Source organism: Rhea pennata, chromosome 1 (assembly GCF_028389875.1).
Source record: "Rhea pennata isolate bPtePen1 chromosome 1, bPtePen1.pri, whole genome shotgun sequence".
Lineage (NCBI taxonomy): Eukaryota > Metazoa > Chordata > Aves > Rheiformes > Rheidae > Rhea > Rhea pennata.
Genome location: NC_084663.1, coordinates 73,961,886 through 73,979,975, shown reverse-complemented (window position 1 = coordinate 73,979,975; position 18,090 = coordinate 73,961,886). Strand labels below are relative to the sequence as shown.

At 39.2% G+C, this 18,090-nt stretch overlaps 1 protein-coding gene across 2 annotated transcripts in view; it reads right to left on the bottom strand.

Moving 5' to 3' along the window:
• Positions 1 to 2,991, bottom strand: part of ABCC9 (ATP binding cassette subfamily C member 9) — an 84,342-nt gene extending 81,351 nt beyond the window's left edge. For both annotated transcript variants that reach the window (XM_062591798.1, XM_062591809.1), the window contains exon 1: positions 2,907 to 2,991. The gene's annotated coding sequence lies outside the window, so the exon portion shown is untranslated. The remainder of the gene's footprint in view (positions 1 to 2,906) is intronic.
• Positions 2,992 to 18,090: the final 15,099 nt, after the last annotated feature.

The window sequence follows — 18,090 nt, the reverse complement described above, 5'->3', positions numbered from 1 at the left end:
TGAAAAAGTGACAAAATATTTTACCAAATTTACAACTTCCTTAAACTGCCAATGACAGACAAATAACTGCTAAAGCACACTGGGGCTGCACTTCTGATTTGCCTGGACCTCTTTCTAAAGGCCGACCATACAACGCATATGTATTTGCTGGATTCCTTAAACTTTTCAATAGACAGTTCTTGCTTTAGAGACCAGCATTCTGTGGATCTCTAATACACTGGTGAAAGTTCCAAAGACCTACATAAAAACACCATTACACAAGCTGCCAGGAAAATGATGGTTTAACTGAGCCACTACTGAATGCTCAGGACATGCCACCAGAACATCTCCTAGAGGCAGATGTGTTCCTATAGAAATAATATCCCTTTCTACTGAATATAGTAGACCATGAAAATTTGATGCTGACTGCACCAAAGTGAGTACCTTGTAATATATTTGCTTCACAACTAATTATAACAGGAATGTTATACCTTAAAATAACGTTGTCAGGTTTAATTTAGCATTTCAGCAAGGGGAAATACGGTGATGTGATAAATGGAACTATCTTCTGATAACAAGTACCTGCTATCTAAAGGTACCAGCTACATTCAGCACCCCAACATGAGTGTTATCACTCTAAATAAAAGCCATTTTTTTAACACTTACAGGCCAGACATTCATTGTAACTTAACGGTAAATTGCTCCCCTTAATTTCAGTCTTTACAAACTCTAGAACTTGTCAAAAAGTTTCAAAGATGTTTTTCCTTCCTACCTGTGAAAATGGCCTTTGCTGAGCAGTCAGCTACAAGCTAAAGGAATGAGCAAAACTTCAAAGGAGAGGAGAGGAATGGGAAGAAGGACCAAGAGGATGAGCCCAAGATGGTGCCAATAGAAGGCAAATTTCAGCTCTCCTTTACAGCATTTACAGCATCTCCTTTATATCAGATTCCCTGTTTGTTTACTTTAGTGAGGATGTAGCTATTTGAACGGCAGTCCACCCTGCAATGAAGTAGCTAAATAAAGTTATGTCCTTTAATCATTTAGAATTTCATCCTAAAATCCCCATCACTGGCAAGGTGAGGATTTCTGATTTGGGTTAAAATATACAGACATCATCATAATATATCAAACAGAAATCAATACAAAAGAAATTCAGGTACACTTGCCATGGATGAGAAAAGCATTGTGGAGAAAAAAAAAAAATAAAGTTTTAAGCAAGAATATGATGTGGCATTTAACCTAAACATTTTAAAAAAATCCATGGAACTCATTTTAAGAAACATAAATGGAGATTCTCAAGGCACTAAGCCAGTTCCTGAGATATATTTTCCATAAACAATTGTGAAGAAGATAATGGGAAAATGGCAGACAATTTTAATTTCCAAGAGAAGACATTTTTGCTAACTGCAAAAGCTGTAAGAATTCTACTTAACCACATGTTAATTACCTTCAGGTCTTGTAAAGTGAGCTTAAAAATCTTCATGTTCAAGAGTTTCATCTTACCTGGATTATGACTCTGTTCTGTGTGCTCTGAAAGATACTCATGACTATAAAAAAAAGAGTATAAGTACAGTCCTCAGGTGGACTTTACCTGGGGGAAATTTGAATCCTTTGAAAAATTTTTATTTCAAGGGTTTGCCTTCCTATATTTTTTAAAAATTCAATAGGTAATACATGTCTGCACTTCCTGATTAAAATATATAATCTTTCAGGTTATATATTTGGGTCTCAGTTCAGATTTTATTATTTTCTTTATCTTACATATAATGTGCATTATATGCTCATATATGCATATATATATATGTATAATTTATCTGTATATATGGGCACATATACTCATACAGATACAGATTGGAGAAAATACTCAAGAGTTTTACAAAACTAGTCAGTGTATATCTTCTGAATTACTGAATAATTTAAATAATTAAAGGCAAGAATTTTTCTTTCCTTGTGGAATTTCACAGAAAAATATTAACAAAGATCAAATTCTGAATGTATAGGTTTGGATAAGCAAAATGAAAGGCCTAACCCTGACTTTCACCACAGATTTCAGGTTAATATTCTACATCTTTTTCCTTTACATGTATAAGCCCTTTATTTTGTTCTTTTTATCTCCCTTAAAGCACTTGGTCTAACGGAAGCCAAATATGTTATAATCTAATTTGCATTATTTGCAAAGAGCTCTGCTAAGGTAATAGCAAAAGGTGCTGCCCATGTAAAATATATTTTACATATATTTTGTACAATGATACTCTATAAAATATTTCAGCAGTGACCACCTATCCTAGAGATACCCTGCTACCTTTGTAAGCACTGCCACAGTTATCCTGGGCCTTAAGGTGATTAATTATTTTAGATACTCACCAGCATTTGCCTCACTAACTGGCATATGCCTGATCCAAAGTCTACTGAACTCAATGCAGGGAATCTCATTGACTTCAGCAGATTTTGGATCAGGCCCCAAACACAGAGCAAATCACAACAGCATGGTGCTGTGCATGATACTGACACTGAAAAGCATTTCACAAAAACATTTGCAGTGCTCTCATACCTCTAATACATTGCCTTTTCTTTTTTGGTAAGCATTTAAACACAATGCGATTTCATATATGAGCATGCTACACTCAGCCTGCTGCAAAACCTAAGACTTCACACGCTAAGAGAGGACGGTTTAAAAAAAGAAACGTAACTGTGAGCAGCAGCAAGGAAAACATCAACAGGAGGGGACTGTAAAGCCTGAGAATGCCTGAGAATGGAAAAGGAAAAGAAAAACAGATTTGAGCTGTAATCCCAGGAAAGAGAAAGGAGCAGCCCTGTCCCATAGATACACGGGGAAGGAGGAGGAGGTGGTTAGTGGGAGATGATGGGGGAGGGTCACTGCATGCCCCGTTTGGTTGCTGAATGTTAGCTCGAACTCTCTTGCTTACCTTTGCACACACAAAAACAAAATACCAACCCAAATTTTCACTCGGCTCTGCTATGTGATCAATATCATCCCGGTGGCAGGATTTTCCTCCACTTAGTGAAGCAGCTCCAAGCCCTGGAGTGGATTATTTTTAGGCTGGTGATGGGAAGATCAGCTGCTGCCTCCTATCGAGTTTCCAAAGTGCACAAGCTCTTCTTGTCTTTCTCACACGCTAAAGGAGGCAGGAAACTGGGAAGAGACAGGCAATCAAAAAGCACCAATTTTTCGCCTCTTGAAGCTACCGTCCCCCGGGATTTCTTCTGCTTGCTTTTATTTTGACTTCTGCTCACAGAAATAGCCAGAGTCGACTCGGCTGCATAAGAGCACAGGCATTGGTGTCAGCTGGCTCTTCTGAAATAATTAATTACGACACAAGGTAGCCTAACTTTTGGCAGGCATGGGAGCTTCAGCTTTTGAGTTCTTTTGAATTAATCTTTGTTAATTTGAATTTGACAATACAATTTTGAACATCTTCCATCATCCGGAGCTAAAAGGAAAATACAAGTCTACTCGGATATTTTTCTTTATCCTAGATCCCTGTAGATTCTACTGCTTAAAATACAGAACATGTCCTCTTTTGTTTAATCATACAGAAAAAAAGAGGAACTTGAGACACTGGATATCATTTCTCTTTAAACAGTATTTTTTAAATATGAAATAAAAATATGTATCAGAACTACAATTTTCAATGCTATTGCCCTTATTTGCAAGGGATGCATATTTTTTGCAGTATTAGAAGTTGCTACATTGTATATGTTTCTCTATTTAAAGAGAAAGAGGTCCCTAGATAGCTTGCATGTCCTTAGTTGGTTTGTTTACTTATTTTCTTACAGTACTACTGAACCGAGATATACTAGGCTTCAGATTTTCCATCATGGCATTTTCACTTCAGCCATACAACTTGAGGTTGCAAATGGCAAAGATCTTACTGCCAGATGCAGGTCTTTGTGGTCCTTTGCGGTGCATCATAAGATGCATCATAGCACAGGATGTTTTTGAGCACAATTGGTCCTTAGTTAAGTATGGGAGCAGGAAACCTTTGAGATAGACTTTGCTTAGACCTAGCAGAATCCAGTGGTTACACCTAGACTGTTAGAGCTCAAATGTTCACCAGTGGATCTGGATCAAGCTCTTTCTTGTATCATGAAAGGGATTGCAATAAATTCTGAGCTGAGACCGCAGCAAGATGGTTGGGGCCAGATATTGGCAGGATGTACTGAAATCTCGGAAAACCCATTTTCCATTTTTCTGTGATTTTTCACCTTATGACTATAAGGACAAGAAAGCAGCAACCTCATATCTTGAGAAAATTATTGCCTTTTGTTGTCCCCCATTGACATGTAACTTCCAGCACACTATTACATTAAGTAACTGAGACAGTCCTCCACAGCATTTCAGAAATCTTCCTTGCATATTAAATTTTTCTGCTTCTTTTCCTTCCCTTTCTAATTTTGTTTTAAAGTTCAGTGCCTTAGAAAAAAAAGAATGTGGAATGAAAGCTCCTGAGTTCTGCTATATATGTATGTTTTGTTTAAGAAGATGAAAAAAATACTTTAAACACATCTAACCATCATCTAAAAGAGCACTGTAGTCTGACATTTCTGAAAATGGGCACAATTTCAGACAGAGTTGACTGAAGTTTATGGTCAGAATTTCCTTTACCAAAATATGAAAAATTTGCTCAGTATCAATCATTTCCATCATTTCTACCAAACTGTATAGATAGGAATAATAATTTAAAGAGCAGCTAAAATACACATGGAAGCAACCAGCGTGTTTCATTTTGCTATTTTCTAACTGAAGCGCTTTTGTTTCTCTACCTGCAAGGCTAAGATGCTTCGAAATTTATTTTTGGAAGGATTAAGAAAAATGGAAAGCTCCAAAATGACAGAATACATTCTGTTTTGATCCGAAATGATTTTCTGTATTCCCCTGGGCTTTTCAATTTACCAGAGAGGCATAAAAAGAGAGGGAGAGAGAGAAAGAGAAGTATAGATGCTTCAGGATGCGTTTGGAGCTGTAATTAAACGGTGGGGGAGGAACACAGGCCGACTTGCAGGTAGTCCCATTTTAAATACTCCACCTGATTTCCCACGCTCGCTCCCCGGGGGAAAGCGCTCTGCCAGCTGTGGCTCCCAAAGCCCGGGAGCTCCCGGTGCCCTTTGAGGGACGAGCAGCAGACAAAACGCCGCGCTACAAGCCCGCGGCCGGCGATGCGGCAGCGCGATGCGGCGCCGGCCCCGGCGCGGGAGGCAGCTGCCGCGTGATGCTCAGCAGCCGGCGCGCCGCGGATGGCCCTTACGCGACGCGGTGCCGGGGAAGGGGGCCGCTGCCCCGCGGCGCCGCTGCTCCGGCTCCCGCGCTCCCCGCGCTCCCCTCAGGCCACTCCGGCCGTCCCCGCTCCCCCTCCCCGCCGCAGCCCCTCGCGGCGCCTCTGGGCAGAAACGCCACGCGCGAGGTGGAGGGAAGAGAAATAGGAGCTATAAGATGCCGTGCTTTGTGTGTGTGTGGGGGGGAAAGATGTGCAAAGAAATCCCGAGGGGCTCTTACGGACCGCTGAGGTTGGGGCCCTCGCTCCCGGGCAGGCAGCAGGCAGCAGCCAAAGCACATTAAAATGCCAGCAAAGCCCAGTCCCCCGTGCAGGCTCGTACCAGGCTCAACCAGCTAAACCCAAAGGAACCTAAACGGGGCAGGAGTATCGGGAGCGGAGGAAGGCTTTGATGAATTAGGACTGGACTGCGTGAGGGAACGGTGGCCGCTGCGGGTACGGATCGCTTCACCCTCGCTCGCGGTTGAGCGCTCGCCGCTTCCATTTTCCTGCTTTACGTAAGCCACTGAACAGGACAGGCCATTCGCGCTCCGGAGAGCGTTCACGGAGCGAGCACTTCTGGAGTAGCCGTAGTCTCGGGAGGCAATAACTCTCTCAGACAGTGCCCACATTGCAGACCGGACCCTAGACCTCCGGCCAAGCACAGGCTCTGGGCGCGCCAGCCCCAGCAACCACGGCACTGGGCCCAAAGGAGCTGCCGGTCGCCGTTAGCTGAGCCGGGGGAGCTGCCTGCAGCCTCGCAGGCTCTCCGTGTGCCAGGCAACGAGCTGAAATCGCCCTCTTTTCACCACTGCATGCAAGGAACTTGGTCAGAAGTGCCGAAGTAGGTGTTTCGGGGAAACTCTGTCACGCACGCTGTGCCGACCCAGCGGGGGAAAATTGTCTGACTTATTTTAAACATATGTAGATCATTTATACTGGGGCTTCATGCTCTTCTATTTAAGTTTTTGTGGCCGTATAAACAAATGTATGACTAAATTATATAAGCTCTGCCCTATTAAGCCTTTGTTTTCGTTCTAAATTTGTCATAGCGATGGCAACCTAGTAGCATGGTGTCAGAACTCTTGCCATCATATATAAAGATCAGATTGACACGGCTTCAAGTTTAATTTTGTTTATGCATACATCCCTATTTAAAAAATAAAAACTCGCTGCATTGGTTTTAGTTACACTTTACTTATTTTATCTCAAAAAACTATATCTACCAAGATTTTTAAATCTTATTGAAGCAGCAAAGTTGCAATTTTCTGTTTCATTATTTGTTTAATGTAATGGAAAATTCAGCCTGGTCTTTGAATAACTTCTCTTTCTCTTTTAAATATTCATTGTGATTAAGCTTGGCGGGGGGAAGCTGCAGGAAGCTCAGTATTATTTAAAATATTTTCCACAGCTTTTTTAAAAGTTATTATTCCTTGTTTCTATGGGGAAAAGTGTTGTGGAAAATATATACAGCAAAAGTTCAACAAAGCAATCTGCGTAGAGAGGAACTCTATAAGAAGAACTACAAGAAAATCCCCAAAGTCAAAAATCACCAGCACGAAGGGATATATAAAGCCATTAGACTTCAGCAGGGATCTCCTGTCCTGCTCTCCGATGGGCAGTGTGGTGCAGCGGTGGAATCCCATGCACCAAGTGCAGTATTACGATTTCTCTTGGTACTTCTTGATCTTGGCTGAATCTGGGTGCGCAGCTGCAGCATGCAGCGATTTACTCCACCTACAGAAGAAGTTTGCGCTGTGGTGGGTATCCGGGTGCTTTCTCCCCATGGCTCATAAGCACAATAAGCACAGGTCTGAACCTTACCACCTTACTACAGCTTCCTATCTTTAGCTATACTCATATTCCCACCATGCTTTCTCCCACTGGTTTGCAGAACTTTCAGGCCCAAATAATACTTCTGTGATTTAAAAACACAACTCAACTAACAGAAGCAGTTAAAAAAAACTCTTCACCTCTAATATTTGCAACAGGAACACTTAAATAACATGCCTGTGTACCCAGAACAGAAGCTTACTAGAAAGTGACTGCAAGCAAAAATGGGATTGGCTGGTTTAGTTTCAGTGTTTCAGATCTCAGGAACATGAAGTAAAAAATCAGGATAAATATTGAAAAATAAGTTATGTGCTTAAATGTCAAATACAACATTACTTTTCAGATCTCAGGTTTTAATTGCTCTGTTGGTGAAGGTATTAACTTTTTAAATCTATCACACTGGCAAGAAAATGTATTGTTTTGATTATACTTTTTTTCTTTAAAGACAAAACAAAACCTGAGAGCTGTTCTTTTAATATTGGAAAACTTCCCAAGTCTGTCAAGAGCAATGAAAGATTTCTATGTCCTACAAACATATAGGAGCTTCATCCTACGTATCCTAGTATCCTTTTTGTACTGCAATTTAAACTCTACCAAACACTTAGATATATCTGTAGTATAAATGACATGGTATCTCTGTGTATATAGAGCTGGAAGAAAGAGTTGTCTTTGTTTTTATTTGTGCTGTGCTGAATTTGTGCCCTCTGGGTGGAGTCTCGATAGTTTAGACTATTCTTGTGTGTTACTCGTAAAATTTTATCTTATTTCTAAACAAGCACACCTACTAGCTTGATTTCATCCTGTCTACAAACATGACAGGACTAAACTAAGGATCAATTCTTTTTCTCCCATTGAACTCAACAAGTTACCTAAACTAACAAGTCCCATTGTCATGTTTGGTTTTCACCTAGAAAATAGTCAGAAATGAAAAGATGTTTAAGTGTCTAGTTCCACTGTAATGATCGAAGTGGTAGTTAGGTACCAAACACAGAATCCACCCTCGAATTTGGATTATATGGCAGATAGTTGATTCCTTTGTCTCAGCCGGTCTAGATGACCACGTATAGTTTACGGAGAGAAAATCAGAAAAATACATTTTCAGAGGATAGTTCTTTTTATCCTAAAACAGGTATATAAAATAGTGGGGAATTATTTCCCCCTGGATATGACTATTTCTCCCCACGGACAAGGAGATAGTCTGTATTGCTGTTATAGGTTTAACTAATTCTCCCATATCTAAAATTTAGAAAGTGGAGTCCTATCCTCAACAGTGCTATGCTACATTTGAAAATGAAAATTAAGAAACTAAATCACTAGAGGATTTTCAAAAATTTTACCCTGTATCTTTTTCTTTTCTTTTCCTGAGGGGGCTTAAAATCAGCTTGAGATATTTTCACATGTATCCATTTTATCTTACTGTACACAGTAAGACAGTCCCTTACAATACGATGAAAAAGGGTAATAAACATCATAAGTGTCCTTTAGAGGTTGTCCTCACTATTTTCACTAGATCTGGTTGAATCCACACAATCCTTCTCCAACATCCCTTACCACTATTGATTATAATGCTGTAACTTGTCTGTTGTACTTCAACACTGCCATGTTCTATTCTGGCATAAATGTAAAGAAAGCTAAACCATTAAAGCTATAATAAATCTCTTTTTAATAAGAAAAGATGAAATTCACTTGCCTATACTAATATTAACCTTTCACATCCACGGTACCCAAAACACATAATTTGTTTTGTTATTTCCATCATATATAATGTATTCTTCAAAAGTCACTACTAAACAGAGACCATAAGAGGATGCATTGAATCCTTAAGAGGATTCATATCTTTTTTTCAGGCCAGATATATGGTGTAATTTCCTTACTTTTATCTAAGTCTTCATACCCCAGTCTCTGAAGTTGCATATCTCAAAACTAGAAACTTTTAACAAAGTTCATGTTAAGGTTCCCAGGAACAAAAAAGAGCTTATATTAAAATTCACTTTTATATAAAAAAACCCTCAAATATTATTTTAAAACATTGTAGTCACCCCTCAAAATGTGTATTCAGTTAACAATAGATACATCATTCAGGTGATTTAACTGCTGCAGCGTTATCTCTAGCCCTGTCCTGTTCTCTGCACTATCAACTACCTACCTCTGCAGGGAGGTACTAACTGCTAATGCCCTGATCTCCGACTTTTTCTTATTGCCTCTTTGCTAGTGTCATCTGTGACCCTTGCTGAAAACAGGAAACGGTAAACTATGCCCAAAGCTTATTTTACAACATATGAAATTCTATTAAATCCCCATAGTTACATGGATTAAAAGCTGGAGTAGAATTTAGCCCAAAGGATTGAATTTATTTTAAAATGACTCTATTGCTTTAGAGCAGGATGTGTCAATGTCAGACCAGTGGAAGGCAATGGCTGAGCAGAAGACACAAAAGATCATTAACAACAACAAATAAAAACATTCTAAATTATCCAGCAATCAGCACTATCCTTCCTCTCAGCTACAGAATCTCCAAAAACACTCCCTGAAGATCCTCAGTGGATTATATCTGAGATATTTCTATAATACTTCATTGTTATCTTGTGACACCAGTCAGATAGCATGGTCAGAGGGTTCATACCAGTACTGAAAGAGTAGGGTAAATTGTTAAAACACAATTTGGTCCAGATACAGGACAGCAGTAACGCAATACCATAGGGTACAAACTGGTAGAAAAAAAAAGCCTTTGAGATGAAAAGGACAGTTCCTAAAAAACAGCAGTGGACAAACAACAGGATGAAGTGTATAATGCTTCAAAGCAAACTCTTGGCAGACATATAAGATTTATTAATACGACTTAAGGGAAATTTGCATCATAGTTATCGTAATAAAGCAAACTGTCTGAGAAATGTAAAAGTGCATTAAGTAGACTATCGTCAGCATTCACTCTGTTTTCATTTTGTTGCTGTAATAGTCATGAGATTGACCGTGTTATTTCAAGCAGACCAACAGATCATTTTATAGCTTTGCAAGTCAAATGCTGACATGCTGAGGCAATCTGGGGATCATTGAACAAATATGACCAGAATCATTTTGTCCAGATCTTGTTTTTGAACTGTTTTTTAAACTGATGGCACATGATGCTGCAGTTCTTCTGATGAATTAGTTTATGCCTTCTCTGTTATCTCAAGGGTATGCAGAGTAAGCCAGTATATGGGCATATGTGTGTGCTATGTGTCCAGTAACATATTGCTTATCATTACAGCTGCAATTAAGAATGAACCCATCTGTACAACTCAGATTCAGATCTGGCCTGTAAATGAGTCATCATCCAGCAGATGTTTCAAACTAAAGGGTGCTTTTTTCAACAATAACACAGATTCTGTGTATCAGCTTGTAGCATCCGACTACTAGACATGGCTGAGTGATGTCTGAGAGCAGCAGAATATAATTGATTTTGGCTTTGAAACAGAAAGTAACAGTCATTTGTGATAAGAATCACATATGTATGGCATGTCTGAACAAAGGAAATGGTATCTTCAGGACGTAGATCTCCCATTTACCTTTTCAGAAAATCCTAGATGGAAACATGAGTTCTTGAAGCTGAAGTTCTGGAGTCTCCTTCTCTGGAGATATTCAAAACCCACTTGGATGCAACCCTGTCTAACATGCTGTAGGTGACCCTGCCTGAGCAGGGGAGTTGGACTAGATGACTCCAGAGGTCTCTTCCACCTGGGTGTGGTTGGAAAGGATAAATTGTTCCGCTCTTTACCACTCAGCCCTGGAAACTAGTGTTTCTAGTTGGCTCTGTACTAGTGATAGAAAATTCATCATTAGCAAAATTGGTTGAAATTTTGCTTTGAAAAGCTTTTATTTTGCCTAATTCACTTTTTTTTTAAAAAAAAATTGTTCAACATATTTGTGGTAATATTTTTACTTTTTACTTATGAAAAAATATTGTCTTTTATTTCTTATTTTTGTCTTTCCCTCCACCTTTTATTTCCTCCCTGTCTTTAGTAACAAACCAGAAACAGAGACTGCAAACCTTCTTTCCAGTATTTTGAGAGTTCTTAGTATCTCATATTTGTTAGCTGAAAAATCTGATAAAATATTACTGTGAAAAGTCATAGGCATGAAAAATTTATCTTTTTGATGCCTATGATGTTTGTTTCAGCAACTTTAAAATGCAAGATGCTAACTTTAGGCCCCATATTTTGAAAAACTTAACTTTTCTTCGTAAGGCCCAGGGCTAACATTGTTAAGTACCTTCCTAGAGAGGTTGGGAGGATAGTAGTATCTTTTGCATCAAATTTTCTGCAGAACCAAGTTTTCTGCAGAAACTTTCAGAGCTAGAAAGTGAGACACAGATTAATCAAAGAAAAGGAACATGAGGAATGTATGGGATGATATAGTTACTTAATATACTAACACATTTTATTACTGCTGGGAGAATCCAACAAAATGTGATCCTGAAAAATAAAGCAAATTGAAAGAATATTTTATAAGAGAGACTATTCCCACTGCATTTAACACAGTTTCTGTACCTGCTTGAACAAGGACAAAATAAGAATCTTCTTCAGAAAGCTTTCTTTCCTGCAAATACGCATTTCAGCTTCCACTAAAAAAAATTTACAGAGTTTATAACAATGGTAGAATAGGTCCCTCAACAAGGTATTCTGTGTTTCATTTTTCAATTATCACCAACGAATGTGTTCAATACAACAGCCATTATATGATGCAGAGATCTACAGCAATATTCCTGTTGTAGTCCTTATAAAGAAAATATTGAGGTTACTACAATGTAGAAGTGAAAACATTATGTTCATTTGATAAATTAAATACAAAATTATATACAATTTCCAGTTTATAAACTTTATTTTGCACAAACAGAAGCTGTTGATGTCTTCCAAGGAAAGTGATTTTTCCTACTGTGGCTGTACCTACCTGCCTGTTCCAGGCATATAACTGTTAATATTGATTCCACTATTATGTTAGCATAACCCAGTTTTCATACACACTTGGAAGCAAACAAAACTCCTCTGATACAAAATGTACTAGTATTCAGGCATCTTCCATCTATGTACGGAGTTGCAGAAGAAAAGAGAGTGATATAGGGGAAATTTCTTGCTCCCTATCAATACTTGCTATCAGACCAAAGAGGTGTCATTCCGTCTGAAGTTCAGAAGGAACTTTATGTCTCTGAAGATAGTTCTTCATCTAAGCAGAGACAGTAGCTCATTAGGGAAACTGAGAAGAAAGACAGGGGAAAAATTAACCTGTAGTTAGTCTCAAGACAAAGATGGTTTATAGAACATTTAGGTGCTAATTCTCATGGTCAGCATCAGGAAGGGCATCCCATGGCAGTTACCAGTGCACATTCTACCTGAGACACAATCAATCCAGTCTGAAAAAAATACTTATTTCCACATCACACATATTTTCAGGTTTCCATAGTTAGTGAGAAGAAAAGGAACTCTAGGATATTTCAAATACTCTATCAGGTAAATGATGAGCATTTAATTGGCATTCACTGTACAGCCCTTTGCAAGCACAAAGCACTGTCAATAGTTAGCAACTTTTTCCAGGAATCAAGGTACAAAAGTGATTTGTATTCAACTTCCCAGGAAAGTTTACTTCAGTGCTTGAACACAGATCTTTGTTTTTGATCATTTAAAACAAAATTTTGAATCCTCTGGATTGTTTTAAGACACAATATGCAATGATGTGTGACATGAAATGTATTCAACCTGAGTTCAAATAGTTGGAGGCAGTCCACTGTGTAATACTAAAGTGCAGTACATCTCAGAGAACAGATCTGTGTCTGGTATAGACCACAGTTTGGAAATACAGTTTGAGGGGACTTGGTGGGACAGACTCAGTTTTTAGTTTCACGTTATTACCAAAAGCTTATAAACTTTAAATTTCCAACAAATTTTATTGGAAAATGTCACAAATCTTGCAAAGGCAAGGATAAGAAAGCTATGTCATAAGAGGGAAGTTATTCCTGAACTGGGTTGAATTCTTCGTATTCTTTTGAGTTTGAAGCTAGAATTAGAAAGTATGTCATCTTTGAACTTTAATATAATCTTAAGTCAAAAAAAGCAGTTCTGTGGTTCCAAATGTTCCAAGGTCTTCCCAAAAAATAAAAATGAAATTAATTATATTTGGGGATCTTTTTGGCCTATCTGCAAATTAATGGTCTACTTACGAGACCTACTGATAGACAGAATCACAGAATGGGTAAGGTTGGAAGGAACCTCTGGAGATCATCTAGTCTAACCTACAGCATGTTAGACAGGATTGCATCCAGGTGGGTTTTGAGTATCTCCAGAGAAGGAGACTCTACAGCCTCTCTGGGCAACCTCTTCCAGTGCTCTGTCACTCTCACAGTGAAGAAATTCCCCCTCATGTTCAGGCGGAACTTCTTATGGTTCAGTTTGTACCCGTTGCCTCTAGTCCGGTCGCATGGCACTACTGAAAAGAGTTTAGCCCCGTCCCCTTGACACCCTCTCTTCAGGCACTTATACACATTGATAAGATCCCCCCTCAGTCTTCTCTTGCACAGGCTAAAGAGGCCCAGCTCTCGCACCAGTTCCTCATAGGGCAGATGCTCCAGCCCTCTGATCATCTTCGTAGCCCTACGCTAGACTCTCTCCAGTAGCTCCATATCTCTCTTGCACTGGGGAGCCCAGAACTGGACACAGTATTTGAGATGAGGCCTCCCCAGGGCTGAGTAGAGGGGCAGATCACCTCCCTCCATCTGCTGGCAACACTCTTCCCAATGCACCCAAGGAGACCATTGGCCTTCTTCGCCACAAGGGCACATTGCTGGCTCATGGTCAACTTGTTGTCCAGCAGCACTCCCAGGTCCTTCTCTGCAGAGCTGCTCTCCAGCAGGTCAGCCCCCAGCTTGTACTGGTGCCGAGGGTTATTTTTCCCTAGGTGCAGGACTCTGCACTTGCCCTTGTTAAACCTCATGAGCCTCCTCTCTGCCCAACTCTCCAGCTTATCCAGGTCTCTTTGAAAACTAGAGACAGACATGTCTGTCTCTAGAAAGCAGAGGTTTCTAGAGGTTAGACACAAGTCCAATGCTTTTCCAAGTCACAGTTCAGAGTACACAAGTCACCTTAGGTACTTGAGTCATTTTAGTCATCTTAGCCCTGTTGGTCAACTTAGCTATCTGTTTTCCCTCAGTCAGGTACCCGAAGTCACCACAGTCATCACTAAGTCAATCAAAATTATATGTCAAAAGCTGTCTGAAAGTAATCTATAAAATTAGTTTATATTCCAGATATTTTGAATGTTCTATGTCCTTCTTAACAAAATTATTTCATCCATACTACTTTAATCCGTAATCCATAATTAATGTAGTTTCTAGTTTTGGGGGTGTTTTTAACCAAAAATTAAAATATAGCACAAATGCTTCAAAGCAGAATGTTAGTCTCTGTAAACACATAGCCAATGACATTCCTTCCCAGCAGTAATTCTGACTAAAAAGTGGGTCACGTCCTGCTGTGGATAGTCCTAAGTGACTATTAGCTAACCTATTAGTTTGAGTGTGAGAACTGTCTGTCAAAAATTTCCATTGAAATGAAACAGGAAGATTGTACGTGCAGACCTGAACTCTGTAATCCTCTCAGCAGCTGTCTTGAGGCAAGTGATCCTACAGAAATGTGACATAAAATATCTTTGGGTCTGAGAAGATACTTGGCTAAACACAGGGGCACAAGAGAAAAAACTTTCTGACGCTAGTGGCTGTTGCCTAAGCAATGGTGAGTGGGAAGTATATTTCTAAATAGTATGAGTTACAAAGGTACCATCAGGAAAGATCACTCAGTCTGATCTTTCACACAGTCTTCTACGGTTCACATGTTCATAGAAAAATTATTAAGATAGCTATTTATCTGACCCTGTAAAATTATGTTCAGACTGTGCATGTGCTTTGTTTCTAGGGCTTGCTCTGCAGGTCATCAGTCAGTGATGATATTGGAAATAGGAACCAGTCCAAACAACAACACTTTATGGTACTTGTTTCCCATCCAGCTTGAGGCCTAGATACAGGGAAAGTGTTTACACTGAGAAGAGGAAGAACAATATGCGTGCACAAGTGATTCATTTTACTTAAAGGGAGGCTATCATACGATCTATACCCATAAGTTTTGTTCTCTAAAGTAGAGGAAATCCAATTCAACAAAACCATAAGAGAAATTAAAAAATACAGTCAGTAGAAACTTAAAACAGTAATAGCACAATGGCATCTGCAGAAGTTATTTCATGGGTGATTATCACAGATAACTGCCTGGCAACCTATCTATAGCAAAAATAGCTGGTGATGTTATTTAGTTCCCCATGGACAAATTTTACATCATTGCTAGGGTTAGAAAGGCCATTTAAGCAAAGTTATAATTCCTCAATTCTTATTCCATCTCTGACAATGATTTTCTCAGTTGATGTTATTTGCTGTTGTATGGTATGGTGTTATGGCTATTATAATAGTGTTAGTAGGTGGCTGTTCCCATCAGCTGCAAAAATAGAGTGTGAATACTACCTGGGTTGTTAATTTTGGGTTATGCTGGGTTATGCCAGGTTATGATGTAGGAGCAGTTTCAGAAGACAGATGGAGACGTATGAGCTATACAAATCTATAATTAAACCTACTGCTTTAGATAAAGCAAGATAAAAATTGCTTTAGACTAGGTATGAAGGTAGGAACAAGCTACGTTCTGATTAGGCCATGATTGCACATCATGGATTTCTCCGCAGCTGGAAAGGTGACCTATGAAGCTTTGCAGTTACCAGAGCAAAAAAATCAGCATTAGTCAGGCATGTTCAGTGTCAGATAAAAAGGAGGCATTACATACACATCTTTGCGCTTCAGCTGGAAGAATTTGTTACTACACAAAATGCACAAGCATTTCATAAATAGATAAATATATCTGGGGCATATAGGGGCTGCAGACTGAGGACATTTATGAGGAGATAAACTGTTTTAATGATCCAGTGCACAGATCAAACAAGCAAGCTGGCTGCTAAAGTTGTGGAGATTTTTAACAAAAATATTAAGAGCAGTACGAACACAGTACGAATGGAAATGTACATGTGTGGAAGCACCATGTGAAACAGCAGAACAGAGGTTAAAGGAATAGCCTGTATTGATAACAAAGGACACCATTCTCTGGACATTGTTCCCAGGACATTGCTCCCAGCAGTAAAATTGAGTAATGCGATGTTTGTGTCAAGCCCAAAGGCCTGCACTCTGCTAAGAGCACTGCACAAATGACTGCAAAAGATGCTGTATCGTAACAACAGGAGAATGGCAACGATGTTGCAGCATATGACACATATCACTTCTTTTCTTTCTGGCCCATCAGAAAAAGACATGTATTTCAAACAAACCAGAAGAAAACAGACAACAAACAGCAACCTTGCCCAAGATTTATGGACTCTGAAGTAAGAAAGATCACAAAACAAAGGATCACACTGTGTAAAGTATTCATTCCTAGAGAGTATGAAAGATCCATCCAAGAGTTCATTGTTTTCAATTGAGAAGAACCCCAGAGAGATGAAGACCCAATAGCCAATGTCCCTTGTCATTTCTATTGCCCACAAGTGAATGTTTAGTGCATAACATCAATTTGCACAGAGATTTTGTAAATAAATATTAATTCCCCTTAGATCTAGCACTAAGTTTTATTATGCTGAATTTTCCTACAGTATCTTTTGCTTGTATTCCCATGTCCCTTGATTCCCCATAACCTCTTTCAATTCATCTCTATTGTAATCTCTGAGACTTGTGTATGACAGTAATTTGGAATTTTTTTGCCAGAAAACTTGGCAGAGATAATTTATGGCGGCATTGAGCTAAGATATAAAATATATTTTCTCTGTCTGTTTTCTTGGCCAGATTTTCTTCCTTGCAAGTGATAACTTTGATAAAATCACAGGAAATTGGGCTCCAAAGGACCTAAAGGGATCATTTAGGTCACCTGTTGTGATCCAAGGCAGCAGCAACTATATCTAAAACAAATCCTAACTCTGTGCCAGTGCCAGCTGCCAGTGAGGGAGATGTCACATCCCCTAGGCAATGTGTTACAGAGTGTAACTACCCTTTGCATTACAGTTCCTAATAGCTAGCCTGAGTATCCTGTAACGTAACTCAAGCTTACAACTGCTTGTCCTAAACACACTGACATGACAGAGTTTATTTTCTCTCCTCTTGCAGCTATCTTTTACTTATTTGAAGACTATTATCTTCCCTCTTTGTTTCTGCTTCTTTTAATTGAAGAACTCCTTTTCCTCAGCCTTTCTTCACAATTTCAGTCAAAGAAGAGAAACCACATAGGACCTTCAGTCCTTCACTTTAGCAGCTGGCAACAACTTCCTCACGTTTTCGGGTCTCAGCTGCCTCCCATAGGTTGGTTGGTGGAAGTAAGATGTAAGAACAGTACGCTAGAAAAAAATCATCTGGTCATGAGTTGGTCATTAGTCTAAAAAATTCCAATATGCCAAACCATGACATTTCCTGACACTGTACCAAGACATAAGATTTTGAGTCAAAAGACTAAAAGTCACTAAGTACAGGAAAAAGATACCATTTGTGTACTAAGTCCTTTAAGTAGGAGGGAATTTATGATCAGAAGATTTTAGAGAGGACCATAGACAAACAGAAGAAAAATCAAAAACAACTGAGAAAGGTCCCAAAGGTCTTTGCCAGTCTGAAATGGGGGAAAATTCCTGTCACTTGCAAATCTGGCCATGGGCTTAGCCTTGCCTGTGTAATCAGGACACATTAATTTGGCATCTGAAAAACGTAAGTGTCATGGGATCACTAACACCACTGAAACCTTGTTTTCCAGGGTCAAGCTGCTGATGTGGCAGATTTACCTCTTCTCTAGTCACCCTATTTTACATCTATTTGTTTCTTGTCATTGAAGATTTGTTGACTGACACTGAAGAATTTATTTTTGCAACGCATGAGCTGAATATCACCTGTCTAGAGGGTAATTCAAAGTTTAGTGCCTTC